Here is a 13,861-nt window from a genome sequence, read left to right as displayed (position 1 = left end):
AATCTGTAGGCTCTAAGAACAAAACACAATAAATTTAGATCTCTATACATACAGCTCATGCCCTCTAAAGTGAATCCAGATGAGTTAAAAGAGAATCCCAGGACTGGGGTGCAGCTCAGCTGCTGAGTGCTTTTAGCCTGCATTAAGTCCTGAGTTGGTAGCCGGGCGGTGGTGGCGCACGCCTGTTATCCCAGCACTTGGGAGGCAGAGGTAGGCGGATTTCTGAGTTCGAGGCCAGCCTGGTCTACAGAGTGAGTTCCAGGACAGCCAGGGCTACACAGAGAAGCCCTGTCTCAAAAAACCAAATCCAAAAAACCAAAAAGTCCTGAGTTGGTGCTGCTGCCTGTAGCCGTAGCACTTGGGAAGTGGAAGAAGTTCAAAAGTTCAAGATCCTCCTGGAAGCCAGCCTGGGTTACAAAAGATGAAGAGGGGGGAGAAGGAAGGAGAAAGGGAAGAGGATGAAAGGGAAGGGTATTTCACATAAGCATTATCATAAAGACACTAACCAAACAGGAGAGAGGTCTGAGACCCTAAACTTGAAGAAGATTCTCTGTATAATATACCAAGTGTCCAACCAATGGAAAGGCTCAGGCAAAGGCATTTATTGCAAACAAAGGGACAACTATGCAGAGATTCAAAACTGCTTTGGCAAAGAATAAGAATTTTTTAATGGTTTAAGCACTATAGTGGTTTCAAAGAGACATGTTCCTCTTGGATCCTAGTTGAAGGCATTGCAGGTCACTGGGGGCAGATTTTGAATTTACAGCTTCACTCTACTTCCTGTTCTGTTCCCTGTGTGTGAAGATAAAATGTGACCAGTCAGCTTCCTGCTCCTGCTCACATGACATGCTGTCCCCACTATGATGGACTCTTCCCCTGAAACAATAAGCCAAAATAAACTCCATCTTCTTTAAGTTGCTGAGCTAAAGTCAGTGTTTTATCATGGCAACAGAAAAGAAACTAATCAAGCATGAAGATGGGGGGCGGGGGACAGCAAAGCTAGCAAGTCAGGTTAGAGTAGGCCATAAGTCAGGTTAAAGCAAGCCATACAACTTTGTAAGCCAAGGCAATGCACTTGGACAGACATACCAGAAAATAGGAATACAGTGCAGGGAACTGACAGAACTGGGTTTTATTTGGTCAAATTTTCAACTGATAAACTCAAGGGTTTATTCCTTGGCCATCTGGCCCACTGCAGTCTCAGTAAATGGCATCATTACCAAAACTAACCCAGTAATGGTTCATATCAGAAAACTGATGTCCTCAGTATTTCCTTCTCTATAATCCTTTGGATCCCACCCCACCACTATGCCACTGTTTGACTTCTGAAGCAGTCTCAGCACACACTACAGGTCTTTGCTCATGCCATATTCCTAAGCCTGAACAATACTGCTCTAGTTCAAACTAACTGGTGCCTTCTTGTTCCTGATGGCTTACAGACATGAGTTCCCTCTGCTGTTCTCTCATTGCACCTTGCGCTGTTCTGATCTGTACATTTAATTGCTTTTAATATCTCCCTCTCTATTTTGTGATTTTCATTCACACACAAACACAAAATGCCTCAGTTTGTTCTTTCACTATATAAGAACAATCTGAGGACGCATGAGAAGCACACAGCTACTAGAACCAGTGCCATCAGACAAAAATAATCAGAGCAGGAGAGAGTCATAAAAATCCTTTCTCATTTCTGGACATCTACTTTATATTTGCTCTGTGCTATGGACTGAACAGAGTGTTTTTTTATTCCTTTCCATGCTGGTAGAAAGGTGTTTAGATCATTGAAAGGTTAAGTAAAGCAAGTCAACTGCCCAGGCAACACAGGACAGAGCTGTTAATCCTGTGAAGGAGGGGTCTGCCTTCAGTTTTCCTCTAATCAAAGCTACTTTCCAGAGAATATTACCCAGACTGGGGAAAAGACCAAAATTAAAGGAACTAGTGGACTGAAAATTGGGGAGTGAGTCCAGAAATAACTTTCAAACACAGTTTAGTGATGATAGAAGAACTGAAGAAAAAGAAACAGAGCACCTTTGAGAGCTCCCTTCTCCCACCAAATCAAAATAGCCTTGAAATCACTACTTGCTTTATTAAGTAAAATGTGGTACAAAGCTCACTGTAGCAGCACACCTATAATCTCAACACGTGGGAAGTTTGAGACAGGAGGATGAGTTCAAAGCCAACTTGTGATACTGCAAAATAAGAACATGTTTCAAAAATCCTAAGTAAACAAATAAGAACTTCAGCTCTGCCCAGACATAGAATGATCTCCCACCTGAGAAGCGATGGTTCCACTAAGTAGATAAAGAGGACAACCATGTCAAAAGCCAGCGCACAGAGCTAGAAAGCAAGCTTTTAATCTCTGGTTTCATGGTTTGTCTACAAGCACTATTCTGAACTTCATTTACATGAGATTTATGTTAGAGAGTCTTTAGAACTTGACATGAATTTAAATCAAGTTAAAATGATTTTAACTTGATTTAAATTCATGTCAAGTATTTTAATTTGTTTTTATCCCTTTTGGAATTTGAAGTGTCCGTGTAAATTTTCTTCAATCTTTTAATATACTTTTATAAAACATTAAAATGCTATCCCTGAATATAAAGAATTCTTAAGTTCACATAATGTCAAGTTTGAATCATCAATGCAGAGACAATAGTACAGACTGTCTCTATAGAAGCAAGTCAGTACAGAAGAGAGACATCCTATAGGCAAAGTATTGGAAGCCATGGAATCTTGAAGCTGGAAGATGACAAATAGACTTCATCTAAAATGTCCATACTATATCAAATGTATCAAGAAGGGTGTCTGCTTGAGCACTGCGGTGCACTTCTCTAATGCCAACATAGCACTCAGGAAGTTACGGCTGGATGGTCATAAAGCATCCCAGGTAACAGAGAGAAGATTCAGACTCAAAAAGCCAAAAGCCTTCTGAAGCTGGTTTATGATCAGCAATGTCTTGTAGCTTTCATGCGGGGTTCCAAGGAGAACATAACTACCACAGAGCATATGACTTCGAAAGACAGGAAGCTAAGATTAAGGTGGGTTAAATGAAATACAACACAGCCAAAAACTTAATAAACAAATCAGAATTCTTAGGTCCCTCAACTTCAGTGATTGAGATTTTAACCCAGCAATATACTGTCTCTCTTCTCTGATGTATTTATAAAATAAAATGTTCTTTTAATGTAACAGATAAAAAAACCAAATTAGTTAAAATTTAGAGGGAGGGAACACACACCTTTGGAGGTTTTATTAGACTATTATATGGCTTGCAATCCTATAATAAAGACATGTTCATGTAAGTACATTCAAAGATTTAAATGAAGCTCACAATCTGTAGGTATATCACTGTGATCAATGAATCTCTGACTCAAACTACTTCCTGACAATTTCACTTCACATGGTGAATTTTTCCATATGACAGTTCTTCTTTAGAGTTTAACCATTATGACTCAGGGCACTCTGATGCTATGAAGGAGTTTTCAATATAAGGTGGTAGGAGGAGAATGAGGGGCCTACTGAATCATTAACAGCCTACATAGTTATGAAACCCAGCAAATCCTTTTTGGAAACCATTTTCAAGGCAGCTTTGTAATCTATATACCAGAAAACCAACCTCGTTTATTTAAAGTCACACAACTAGGAAACTTTAGCAGAAACATTTTCTTTTTGAATGTCAGTGATACATTTTTTGTTTTTCAGATCACTAAAGTCAGTATGCCCTATACTCAACGGTTTAAGAGCCTCCTCAACATCTGTCATAGCTCTCAGCTAAACTGTGAAAGCTGGTTCAGAGACTGAATCATCTTATTTATGAGAGAATTACAGTAAAGTACATATAAAGAGCATTCCAATGGATTCAGTCTACAGATAGAGTTGTAGTTTCTAATTAAAAACAGCTACTACCTTACAAAGACACATATTTTAACACATTTTCTCTCATGAGTAATAAACTTAATTAAGTTTGTGATTTGGATGTTCTTGTCCTTTTATGGTAAATACACAGAATGGTAATGAAAACAATCTGAAGAAAATTCACCATGTTAACCATAGCCTGAAATGAAGAAAACCAACTTTCTATAGTCACAATTCATTAAATCTGGGATAAGCCCACAGAAACTGAAACACTATGGATGGGATCTGCTAGGAATCAGGGATGCAGCATTAAGGTTTTGAAGAACCAACCAAGTACCTTCTAACGTTTCAACTTATGTGAAAAAATAAAACTGAACTTAACTGAGCCTTCAAAAAAGTAACCCTAGTGATATGCTGAAAACTACAGTAAACAAGCAGGAAAAATCAAAGCCAATCACTTCGTATTTTATTCTTGTGGAAGGAAGGTGTACACCTGTCATCACCTTACCATCTTTTCCCGTCTTCTGCTGAATATGGTAAAAAAGCGCAATGAAATCCAGACATTTCTCCCCTAAGGTCATGTGCATAGTACTGATTAAGTCTCCAAGTACACAATTTTGGACAAGACTACCAATATCAAGAGTTGAAAATACCCTTTGAAATTCTACTCAGCTATGAATTCTGCTATCAAACACTGTTCTAACAACATACAGTTCTATGTGATCTAAAAATATAATCCCTCAGGTCAAATAGTTGTCTATAGAGTCTAACTGACACATGGGAAAAAACAAGGACAAAGAAGTTAAAAACCCCATCAGGTAAGGAGAAACAGGAGACTGCCACATGTGCTATCCTCACTTCTAGGTCCTTCGCTCAAGTTCATTTTATTGGCACAACAATGGCACACTGGGTAGAAGACCATATGCAAAAGCAACAAACAGGCATGGCTAAGCTGGCAAAGGAGCATGCAGGAAGCACGGGAGATGGCTCAGGGGTTAAGAACACTCTCGGCTCTTGTAGAGGACCTGTGTTCAATTCCCAGGGCTTACAATGTGGCTTACAACTGTCTACAACTCCAGAGTATTGGACACCTCTCTCTGGCTTCCACATGGTACATATACATACAGGGAGGCAAAATATACATATAAAATAAGTCTTAAAAAAATGAAGGAAAGCCAGTGACAAAATTGGAAAGATGAAAGTGAAAAGAGCAGAGATGTTAAGTTACGGCACCTTGCGCCACACAAGCCAAGACTAGCAATCTGGAATCCATTGCTAGAAAAAGGTACAAAGCTTAAGTAACTGACTGGAACTCACCGCAGCCACAGCTGTCTGCACTAGATCAAGCCAGTCAACATTCCAATGTGGAGACAGCACCTGAACTCCTAGACCTGAAGGGCTTCTGACAGTTGATGGCTCCCTAGTAGATCAACGAGGCTCCAGTAAATGATCTTACACCCAGGAATAGACAGGCAGCAAGTTGGACTGGATGGGCTATTATTATTTTTTAAGACACCAACTTGGAGACGGGGTGAGGTGGATATGGGAGCAGTGAGAGTGACTAATGACCAAATACACTGTATGAAAATTCTCAAGGATTAATACAAACACTAAAAGATCTGATTTCCCCATAGCTCTAAAAAAAGATTTAACTCTATTAACTGATCTGAGAAATTAAGCAGGACTCCGCCATTTGTAAGTCAGACTCATCTGCACGTGTACATGTGTGATGGCCAGAGGTTGACGGAGGTGTCTTCCTCAACTGTTTTCCTTACTTTTGAGATACAATCTCTTCAAGAACCTGGAGCTCACCGTTTGAGCAAAGCCAGCCAGCCAGTGAGCTCGAGAGAGCGCCTCGCTTTCCACCTCTGCAGCGCTGGGATACAGGCACGTGGCACTAAGCTCTGCTTCTGTTCCAGGGGCGCCAGTGAGCCTCTCAGGCCTTCAAGCTCACTGTGACCGAGCCACCCCCAAGCCCCACACTCAGCTCTTGACATTCTACTGTTATCTTCCAACTCCCCAACCTTATGCTTCATCAAAAGATGCTCTACTAACTGGTCAGCACTGAAAGTACTACTTAGCCTTAAACCCAGTATGTACAGGAAACCTGAATCCAACAACTGCTTTTGATCATTTAAGCATTAAGAAATGTACATGGCCACGCGCACCTATCTGTTTTAATATTCAGAACATAAATATCCAACAAATCGTTTGCTTTTTACACAGTCCCATTCAGAGTTATACCTCATTCCAAATACTGTAACTGCCCAGAACATTATTAAAACTCCTTCTAGGATCATGGGTGGATCTAGTTTTTGAAAATAGTAACTGCTTTCTCAGAGTGGATTTTTAGAAACAGCTTCATGTTACTTCCTATTTTATGTCAAAGAATAAACACAAAGTAATGAACTATTTTCATGTGTGGCTGTTTAGACTGCCTTTAAAAAAAAAAGAACCTTTAAAACTATTCTGAGCAATCTTAATGTTGAATAATACATGGTTTTCATAATGGCTATTCTAAAGACTATTTTATGTGTGTGTGTATATATATATGTACATATGTATATATGTGTATGTGCAACACACACACAAAACAAGAATGGACAGCCCTATTTATTCATACCCTTTTTATTCGATATGCTCTTTACCATTCTGACATTATCTCCTGATACTCTGTGGTTGTGTGTGCACAAATTACATTCTCTTCTAGGGCCTCCTTATCCAGGGCTCTTGACAAGGTTTAAAGTATCTAGTATGAACTATCCCTGTGTAGTAGGCTTATAATATGACCTAAAACTGGTTGGCTACTACTGTAATAGTTATGCTACTATTGTAGCAGCAGGCACATCTTGCCTGGCAGATTAGAATTATAGATCACACAATTCACAGTTGCTTAAGACCATTGACAAACTTTTCCTCACTAAACACCTACATAGTTTCTTCTAGCACTGTGAAAGCTGGTCAGCAGGGAGAGCTCTGAGCTCAGGTCCAGCATGACTTCCCCATGTCCTGCAACCAAGGTAAAAGGTGATTTCAGTACTAGGGTCTTATCCAGTTCTGGTGGGTAACCAAGAGCGACTGGCTGCATCCTGTATTATTTGGAGCTCCTCTTGGACCTCCATGACTGATAATTCATAATGTGGTACCCCACACCCAGCACTGAACTTTTATTTAATAACATAAGTCTTCTGGGAAAGCATTATCCAGTTATGCAGGATACATCCCTAAATGGCCTTTCCTGATGCCCTTTACCTCCCTTTCTCTCCATAGTCCCTCTCCTACTTCCTTCATACACTTCCATATGTGTACAACATTTTAAGTATTACACAAAAGTACAAAGAATTATGAAGTTTCTTGTATCTATATGTGTGACATCTACCCCAACCATTTTCAATCTAGGCCAATTACCATCAATGTTTCCCCCTTTTCAAATAACTTAAAACAAAACCTTTCAGACATCCTATTGAGTGTATGCATCCATCCTAGGAGGCCAGAAGTCGACAAATTGGATACCTTCCTCAACGGCGCTCCACCTCAGTCTTTTTGTTTGCTTGGTCTGTTTGTTTGGTTGTTTGGTTTGGGTTGGGTTTTGGTTCCACCTAATCAAATAGGCTCTTTGATTCAGCTAGACTGGCTGGCTAGCAAGCCGTAGGAATCATCCTGTTTATACTTACCCAGTCCTGGAATGATAGGCAGGTGACACCATGCCAGGCTTTTTATATGAACACAAGGATCAAACTGGGGCTCTCCTGCTTTTGCAAGAAGCACTCTACTGCCTATGCCATCTCCACAACCCCTAAAAATTATATTTTATTAATTAGCTCTACAAAGTAAAGATTCCTATTATCATACCTTAAAAGAAAAACTGACAATTCCCTTCATTAAACATCTAGAGTTTAAACTGTCATATTTTGCGCAGATATCCTTTCACAGTTAACTTGCTCAAAGCACCATCGAACTCAAGTCCATATATTTGGTTGCTATCCCTCTTAAGGCAATTTTAAATCTTAACCATTTCTTATTACTCTCTTACTTTTGGAAATATATGAAATAAGCCTAGTTATTCACCCTTGAGATGTGAAATACTTTTAAATTTTTAATGTGGTGGTGCTGGCGTTTGAACCCAGGGCCTCACAGATGCTCGCAACTGCTTAGTGCCAGTCTCAGTGCGCTCGCTCATCTTGTTGTTTGAGTCTTGTGATTAGAATGTGAGGTAACCAAGAACACTCAGTGTGATGCGTTGACCCTTCCCTAAACCCAATATTTACTGAAGAAATAGTTTGGCTTTCTTATCAAATTCTAGTAGCAATAAATGAAACCTAGAGAGCCAGTTTTCTAAACCTAGTACAACAACAGTCACTACTAAGCAATCAGAAATTAGAATATAACAGGGTATTTATTTGATATTGCTTGCTTTAATGCCCTCAGAAGTACACTTCTACTTCCAAAACAGAGCTGACCATACTTTGTATGTTGAAATTCAGCTGGCATTTAGTATATATAATAAGTGAGAGTGTTTAAGTATCCTTAATTTTTTTTCTTATTCTAGAAAGTGGGGGTGGAATAGAGCAAATTGTGGCCAAAAAAAAAAAAGTAGAAAATCATGGGAAACTAGATATTTTATGTTACTCCCATCCCAAGAGGTTCATTATAAAATAAAAGCAACAACAAATGCTTTGAAAAGGAAGTAAAGTCCATGTGTACTGTGTTAGTTTTCACATTTGTAAACGTCAGTAACATCCTATTTTTCTGTAAATGGTATTTTGAAGTGTAATATTACAAAATTCAGAGTAAAGCTCCTATGAGGTCTCAGTCAAGCCTGCTGATCTGAAGTCAACCTCTAGACCCACACCATAGAAGACAACTCCCACAACTATTCTCTGGAATCTACCTCTAAGAAAAAGCTTCTGTAGGTGGGTAACAAACATCTATCTTGCTCACACACAAAAATAAGTAAAACGCAAAACTCTGTTTGTCTGAAGTGGCATTTACTGTGGCAAATCACCACCATCATCACCACCACCACCATCATCCTCTTTGATGATCTCCATCATCTAAAACATCCCATGTAACATTCTTGGGAGAAAAATGTTTGAGAACCACATGCAATTAGTTTCTTTTAAGTCGTCCAATGGAGCCCCTTTTCTCTAAATTATTTCTGAAAGTAGCTACCTATTTCACCAAAAGCTTCCCATCTTCCCGGCACAGAGCACTGCTGGGGAGGCTAGGGAGGAGGATCTTCAGTTCAGGGCTAAGGTGGGAAATACTACAAGGCAAAAATCTGATCTGAAAAAAACTCTCAAACAAAACCTGTAAAATACCCCCAAGAAATCTCATGCTTCTCTTTAGCACCAGAACAAAAATGACGTAGGATTTACTAAGTATAGCATATTAGCCAGTATTTCCAAGCACTGATCTATTAAAACAGCATAAAAGCTGTTTTAATTAGCATAAAAAGCTAATAGATAACTTGAAATCATATCCAGATCTCTGAATGGCCTGTATTTCTTGTTTTAAGATCCTACAAATTAGTGTAGGCTGAGGTGAGCTTTCCCCTAGCAGAGGTAAGATTCTAACAATGACATGTAAAAACTCTACCACAAAGTGTAGTTAGAAACTCTAGGACAACCCAAGTCATTTGAAAGAGTATGTTATATAGACTTTTCTATGATATATGAAGAAGGGCTCTGAGAAAGATGGCTACAAATTTGTAAACTCAAAGTCTGTGCTATGTGTAATTTATTGTCTGGGACTTCAGCTAGAATTTTGTTCCTTATTTATAAATGTCTCCAAGAAACATTTATAATTTAATATTATACTTCCTAAAATCCTTGTCAGTTGCCTTATCTATTTATTAATTTTGGTTCTATTGATAGGTTTTTCAATCTGCTTTACATTTCTCTATGAACAGAAAAACTGTTCACAGAGGAGAACTTCTACAGCCCTTCACACCTATCTGCTGGGCAACCACAGTGGAGCACATTCTAAACCAAGGGACTTAAAATACAACTGACACTGGACAAGGAAAACGGAAGCAGAAACTAAGGCAAATAGGAACCCTCCGAGGCTCCCCTGGAAACTACCTCAGCTCCATTTCCTGCCCTGTAATGCTTGGCCATTTGTTTTAAGGGGTCCAAAGAACTCAGGAAAGCAGCAAAGGCAAACTTCTCTAATTTTTGCCTCTGGACTCCTGGAATCAGACAGGGTAAAGGCACTATTAGTGGATTCTTTAAAAGTACAAATGGTTGGTAAGTACTATGAAAAAAGCTCAATATAAGGTTACTTAAATGCCACTCCCAAATCTGCAACTAAGGCAATTTCCAGTTTACTAGTTTACACTAAAAACCTTGGTGGTAAGTTTCCTTAAATTTATCAGATGAAACACTATAACCATATAAGCGATATTCCATACACTTGACTGTTTCATTTTCAAATTGCTAAACAGATGTCTTAACAAGCTTCAAAAGGGGATAGGTTGGGGAACAGAGGAAAAAAAATACCTAAAGTCTCACTTTCGTTTTCTGACACACCTACTAGATTTAAAACCTGGGGGCATTACAAAATTAAATTAAGCGAGTAAATGAAAATAATGTTATTACAGTTCTAAATTTCATACAATTTAGGAAAAGAACTTGTAGAAATAACACTTGATTTAAATTTTTCACACCTTCCATTTGGTACCCAAAGTGTTTAAAAGTACCGAGATTAATTACCCTCAGAGTATTTACTACAGATGTTAACTGTGAAAAAAAAAGAAAACACAAGAATTTATATGCTGTATTTAGGCAATAAGGAGAATGTTTCAAATCTGTGTATTTGAGTACTCTGAGAAAATATGTTACCTGTGAAAATGCATCATACACCGAAATAGAAGAAATTGAGGAACTGTACGCTTTCCATAATTCAAAAACTTTAAATTCACACTACTAGGCAAACTCTTGTCAATGTGGGGAAAAGACACTGTCCTATCTGACACAAAAGACCACCTGCTACGAAGACAAAGTAACATTCTACTACCAGAAAGTAAAGAGCCTTTGAATCAAAACAATCTTTGATACACAAAAGCTTCAATTCTCGGTATAATCAGGCGTCCAGTGGATGAGATGCTCAATATTTGTTGATGGGAAGAGGGCTGGGGCTCAAACCACTGCGTATATTCTGTGTAGTGCCTAAACATGTTAAGTGTAGGTTAAGTAAAAACTATCCCCTCTCCTCATCGTTGCTGCCTGACTGTGCAAGAGACTTGCACATATAAACACAACAGATGGCGAAGTGAGTTTATGACTTACATTATCTTCACCACTCGGGATATTTTTCAGAAAGTCCTTTGAGGTTTTAAGATTCAAACACTATTTAAAAAGAATTATTGTTTCAACTACCTAACAATTACACAGACTTCTACCAGACTTCATTTAACCTGTAAGTAAAATGAGCATCTTTAACTTTTCCACAGGGCATTTGGAGAATGAGTTATTACTCATAAACGCTTTCGAAGCCTCAGCCACCAGGCGCGGTACATCAAGCGTATCCATCAATTTGAGGGCTTTCTGGACCTCAGTTTACCCACGTACGGAAACGGGCTTGGCAAGGGCCGGGAGGTGAAATTAATTAGTGTTTTTAAAATGCTCTGAGATCCCAAGATGAAAGGAAACGTAGAGGCACGCAGAGAAGATGACAATAATCATAACAATAAAAAGAATGACTAACTTGGAAGTCTGCGTTATGTAAGGAAGCAGAGAAGTTATCAGATTCACACAAACAAAAGAGAAGCCCACCGCCCCTTTGTTCCCCTTCCACTTCTCCGGCCTGCAGGCCGGCCGCGGGAGCGAGAACCGGGCCGTCGGGCTGGGGCTCCCCTCCGCCGCGCGCCCGCTCCAGCCGAGGGGGAGGGCGTTCCGGGCAGCTCCTCACAAAGGCGCTTCCTCCCACCGCGCGGGATGCGGCGCCGCAAACTCTGCTCCCCGCCGCCTCCCCGCCGCCTCCCCGCGGGCGGGCGCGCAGGCCGCCGCGCCGCCACCGGCAAAGACTGGGAGGAAGTTCCGCGCCGCCGGCCCTCGCGCCCCCGTTCCCCGCCCGCGCCGCACTCACCGGACGATTGCTGGTGGCCGGATCGCCAGCTCGGCTCGCCGCGCGGACACCCGGGCGCGGGGGCGGCGCGAGCACCGGTTGAACGCAGGCACTAGCGGAGCCCGCCGCCTTCCCGCCAGCCGCCGTGCCCAGCGAGGCCGAGTGGAACGCGGAGCCGAGCGCCGAGGAGCGCGGAAGAGAGAGAGGGGCTCGGGCCCGCTTTGTGGTGAGCTCCCCAAGCTGCAGGCAGATCCAGTGGCGCCGCACGGCCGCTACTGCTGCTGCTGCTGCTCCTGTGGTTGCCGCCGCCGCTGCCGCTGCCGCTGCCGCTGCTGCTGCTGTTGCTGTTGCTGTTGCTGGCGCTGGAGAAGGCGGCGGCGGCGGCGCCCCCGACCGTCCCTCCGCCTCGAACCGCCTTTGGGTCACTGACACACACTGGGAGGGAGGGACTGGGACTAGCGGGAGGGCGGGGCATAAGGGCAAGGGGCAGGGCCAAATCGAGAGGCGGTGCCGAGAGGGCTCTTGGGAACTGTAGTTCTCTGACTGAGAAAAAAAAGCATCTGTTGTGGAGGAGCCTGCGTTGTGCCTAGGAAAGGGAGATGGGGCGGGGACTGTTGCCATAGTCACCCATTCACTAAGCCTGAAAGTTCAGGACTGTAGTTGACTAAACAAGGCTGGTCTTGTGTCTTTGGTGCCATTGGGTTCCTGCCCACAGCCAGTCTCTCCTGCTTCACCCCACCCCCAACCACTTTGAAGTGCCCAGTGAAATCTAACTTCCTGTCGACATGGCAATCTCCTTGGTTGTTTAGATTTCTTCTGCAAATCATAAATACCTGCCTCCTTTGCCTCCTTCAAGTGAATTACCCAAGGTACTAAAAATCTACTTGTTCTTAGTGTTTTAGCAATTAGGTTATAAAACTGTAGGGAGCATAACCATTAACAGAATCCCATAATTTCTTTGTTCAGTTAGTTACATTTAACTTCAAATTCAGCATTAATAACATTGTTGGATCACTGTACTACAATCTATTCATCTGAAAATCTATAATTCTTCAGACATCCAGATTCCATAAATATAAATTCAAAGATAAGTGGAGAGAGTTCAGAACTGTTCAATGTATGTATTAGCCAATTTTATTTTGATAATGAGAAACCTGAACCGAGGTATGGGTATGTTGTTGAGGTGCTCAGCTAAGTCTACAAGCATTCTAAATACTCGGGTATGCTTATATGGTGGTGGTAAGAAGTATAGAGGAAATACAGTACTGGCTCTCCAGAAGGCTTAGAGGTAACCTGCCTCAATTTCTCTTAAGAGACTACCTAGAACCTGGAAGAAAAAAACATTAATGCTAAGGAATCAGACATATATTTCAAGAAAGGAAACTAATGATTTTCAAATAATCTTAGGATCAGAAAGTCTGGATGCCCACAGACCACATAATTATTTGCTCATTGAAGAAATAAATAATTTAAGAAACAAGTACATAGGGGCCAGAGAGTGTGGACACTAACCACCTCCTGTAACTTCAGGGAATCCAACACCATCTTCTGGCCTCATAGGCCCATAGACATATATGTAGGCAAAATATCTATATTTAAAATATTTAATATAGATATTTAAATAAAATACTAAAAAACAAGTAAAGATATTTACTATGTGCAAATAGAGCTGTAGAGATATAAAAGAGGCGTACTTTGTATTCAGCGTCCCCTCGTTCTGCCAGGGAAGAGACAGATAAATGGACTCAGTATGAGCTATGCTGTCATAGGAAAATTCAGACTGCCTCAGACTCGGGCAGGGTCAGGAAACGCCTCAAAGATCATTTGAATGTGGGCTGACTTACGGCTTTCATGTTTGTGTATTTTATCGGCAAAGGTGGAAGAGAGAGGGGAAGGAGCAGGGACACGCAGGGAACGCAAGGACACGAAAGCTAAGGGACAC

General features: G+C 41.1%; 1 protein-coding gene across 1 annotated transcript in view; it reads right to left on the bottom strand.

The window, feature by feature from the left end:
* The window catches only part of Peli1 (pellino E3 ubiquitin protein ligase 1), a 50,920-nt gene extending 38,882 nt beyond the window's left edge, over nt 1–12,038 (bottom strand). The window contains exon 1 of the mRNA XM_052198488.1: nt 11,941–12,038. The gene's annotated coding sequence lies outside the window, so the exon portion shown is untranslated. The remainder of the gene's footprint in view (nt 1–11,940) is intronic.
* Between the last annotated feature and the right edge of the window lie 1,823 nt (nt 12,039–13,861).

This window comes from Apodemus sylvaticus, chromosome 11 (genome assembly GCF_947179515.1).
Source record: "Apodemus sylvaticus chromosome 11, mApoSyl1.1, whole genome shotgun sequence".
Taxonomy (NCBI): domain Eukaryota; kingdom Metazoa; phylum Chordata; class Mammalia; order Rodentia; family Muridae; genus Apodemus; species Apodemus sylvaticus.
Note: the sequence above shows the minus strand (reverse complement) of the source record. Positions and strands in the feature narration are given on the sequence as shown.